The sequence below is a fragment of the Panthera uncia genome, chromosome B4 (genome assembly GCF_023721935.1).
Source record: "Panthera uncia isolate 11264 chromosome B4, Puncia_PCG_1.0, whole genome shotgun sequence".
Taxonomy (NCBI): Eukaryota; Metazoa; Chordata; class Mammalia; order Carnivora; family Felidae; genus Panthera; species Panthera uncia.
Window position 1 is genome coordinate 63,679,452 of NC_064809.1, and position 3,721 is coordinate 63,683,172.

The 3,721-nt window shown below is 39.0% G+C and overlaps 1 pseudogene; it reads right to left on the reverse strand.

The window, feature by feature from the left end:
- Nucleotides 1-2,151: 2,151 nt before the first annotated feature.
- LOC125918949 (ADP-ribosylation factor-like protein 6-interacting protein 1) lies at nucleotides 2,152-3,507 on the reverse strand (annotated as a pseudogene).
- Nucleotides 3,508-3,721: the final 214 nt, after the last annotated feature.

Sequence of the window (3,721 nt, forward strand, 5' to 3'; positions counted from 1 at the left end):
TTAGTTTATATGGTCTTCTCTGTACAACTGATTGTCTTTATAAAATGGAAGCTGGCTCATAGAGCAAGTAATGGAAAAGAGTAATGTGGAAGCAACAATGTCTTATATAACCTAGTCTCTCAAAACCACACTCTATTATAATTTTTGCAGTACTCCACTGTTCACGTGGGTCACTTCTATTCAGTGTGGGAGAGGATCACACAGAGATCTGATAATAGGAGACAAAAATTCATGTGGGCCATTTTGCAGAATGGATGCTATGGAAAAGATAAACACAATAGTAAATAGTGATAATGTAATTTATAAATGCTACAGAAGAAGTTTGCTCAAAGACCTGTAGTGCTATGGAAGATGGAATATAAAACTATTATGACAGAAGTGAAAGTCAGGAAATTCTCAGAGAAGGTGACATTTGAGATGACTCATTGTTAATGAGTTGGAATTCAGTACTCAAAAGGAGAGAGAAAGAATACTAATTAAAGGAGAAGGAACTATTGTAAGAATTGGTCTCTAGGGGTGCCTGGGTGGCTCAGTAGGTTAAGCATCAGACTTGAGCTCAGGTCATGATCTCTCCATTCGTGGGTTCAAGCTCTGCATTGGGCTCTGTGCTGACAGCTCAGAGCCTGGAGCCTACTTCAGATTCTGTATCTCCCTCTCTGTCTCTGCTCCTCCCCAACCTGTGCTCGCTCTCTCTCTCAAAAATAAATGAATAAATATTAAAAAAGAATTGGTCTCTAAGTAATTAAATATAATAGGTAAAGATAATGGGCAAAAGATGAAAATACTAATAACTCTTATGTATAAAGTTCTAAGCATTTTACTTAAAAAATCATAACATTAATAACATATAATCATAAAATTAGCATTATATGTATGGCAAATATTTTGAATTGTTCTTATGTATTAAAAAGTTGTAGGAGGGGGGCACCTGGGTGGCTCAGTCAGTTAAGTGTCCTATACTTCAGCTCAGTTTATGATCTCACTGTTCATGGATTTGAGCCCTGCGTGGGCCTCTGTGCTGACAGCTCAGAGCCTGGAGCCTGCTTCCGATTCTGTGTCTCCCTCTCTCTCAAAAATAAATAAACATAAAAAATGTTGTAGGAGAGATGCCTAGTTGGCTCAGTGGTTAAGTGTCCAACTCTTGATCTCAGCTCTGGTCTTAATCTCAGCATCTTGAGTTCAAGCCCCACATTGGGCTCCATACTGGGTATGAAGCCTACTTAAAAAAAAATGCAGTTGTAAGAAGAATTAGTCAAAAGGTCTAAACTTAGAATATATAAAATATGCAGAAAAATAGCAAAAATTATTTTTTTTGAGGGATTCCAGCTTTATTGTTCCCCTTTTACACAAAACCAAGTAGAAGAAATAATACAAGATTAAAACTGCAAAAGTAGTTAATTGGTAGAACACATATACACAAAAAAATCCAGACAGCAAGACAGGCTTATCTACAATGGAAAACACATGTAAAAATTAAGGTAGTTTGTAGGTTTCATATGGAACATAAAAAAAAAAAAATCAAACATTATGCTACAATGGGTGCCACTGTTTACAGTAATATTGAAGGGGAGAAAACGACACTTATTTAGGGACAGATATACCACAAGGTCCAGGTTTTACAGCATCAGTGCAATAAATTCACAAAACTATATTACAGCTACTTAATCAGAGTTTAAGAACTGTTCCCAAATGTCACATTTTCAGCCCTCAGTTTCAATTCCTACAGTTTTCAACTATTCTAAATTTCTAGCTACCGAGAGGGAGGATGATTCTACACTTTCCAAGGAGTTACAAAATCTCTGTAGACCAGAGGCCACCTATCGTCGCCAAAAGTCTGCTCTCCCCGACAGCCCCTGCATTCTTCACAGAAATAACTAGGGAAAAAGTCAGATGCCAGCATAGTCACCACCTCGTATGCCAAATCTAAGGGGACCAAAGCAGCCCACAATTACCTTCAAATGAGAATCTTGAGGCTTACCTTTAAAAGGCTTAGTCTGGTCTTGAAAAATTAGTAGGGATAAGATTTATTTTCTACTGAAATGAAATCTTGACTACATATAGGAAGACTTCTGTCCTTTATTGGCTGGTGTCGGAGTGAAGGTCATAGACCTGAGTCTTAACCTATTATATACTTTAGTTTCAGTCAGCTGGAAAATCTGAAATTAAAAATATGCTAAAAATACTTAACACAAACTTTTAGAAGCCTGCTGTTAAAAAGCCTTTAAGGATCTACTAACTCGAAGTCTCAGAGCAAGGAGAGAAGAGCTCTAAGCCTGTCATACTCCCCATTTGGGAAGAAGGATCAGTGTTTCTTACAAATTGCTAAGTTTTGCACAAGGCAGAAACCAACACATACTAGGGCGTGGAATTGGTTTCATTTGATTCCAGAAGGATCTTCTCCCACAGTACAGAAACAGTGTGAGGAATGAATCTTACTTAATTGGTCTCTTCATCAGAAGCAGGAAACTTGGTCTCTGTATTCATGGAGCCAGACAGTTTAAGCAGACTGTGGAAGCAGACAGTAGAACCAGCTTCCTGTAGCCACAGACCACTACCTTGTATCTAGCTAAAGCGAAGATCAACAGGAACAATTATCCAACGTCACAGTTAAGTATACTAAAAGGTGAAGTTCACCACTACGTATTTTTAAAGGAAGTTGCCTAAAAGTAAGAATTCAATGAACCTGGGTGAGAAAAATCAAAACAAGTCGTACTCACGAATGAATTGTCCACATAAGGCCAAGTGATGAGAATGCATTCAGCTACACTTCACATGAAGACACTATGCATAAAGCCTTACTTGGCAAGGCTGAATTTCTACTAAGGGCAGAAAGAGGGAGAGCAAGGAGCTATTTCTGTAACATTTCAGAATCCAGACAGCATTAAGAGAAACTGTTCCCAAGGACAAGGTGTATGCCATTCATTACACTCAGTAAAGCAGACGCATTATTCATTTTTCTTTTCTTTTTGTTTGAGAAGCTTATTTATCTCCCTTTTGGCCATTCCAATGTACTTCAAAATGATTCCGTGCTGGTTCAATCCAGGAAGCAACAGTAAGAAAGTCACTATCAGGTAGGTGAGCAGCAGGTTGTGGACTTGCTGTCCCACCCACGCAACCGCAGCAAGAGAAACGATCATGGTCATGAAGTACATTTATTGGAGCCAAAAATTCTAGGAGCCAGAATGGGAACAAGGTAGTCAGCCAAGCACAAAAACATAACAAAACAGGAAACACCAGACAGAACAGATGGATCTAGATAGTAGATAGAAACACCAAAGAAACCACACCCATGATGGCAGGTGGAAACCAGGCTCTTTCCCATCTGAGGACTTTATCAGCCATCAGCATCACTTCTCCCCATCCTTGAAGCTGCTCTTCCAGACTTGCAGTCTCTGCGGCCAGCAGGTTGGTGCTGCGATTGTCTCCCTCCGCCATCGTCCCTGAGGCGCTGCCTTAGCGAACACAGGCCACTCTCCCAACGAGTCTTCCGCAGAGCCCTGCACGGCGACCCCCAAAAATTATTTTTAAAATCAGTTATTTATTATAAACATATATATTGTGATGATTTAGAAAACAGAACAAACAGATCTTGTCTAATATTTGATGTGTCATTATTATTTCTGTCCACATCTAAAAATCTTTTATCTCAGTTTGTTTTTGATAACCTAGAGTTATACTATCCAGTATAATAGCCACTAGACACAAATGGACGTTGAACACT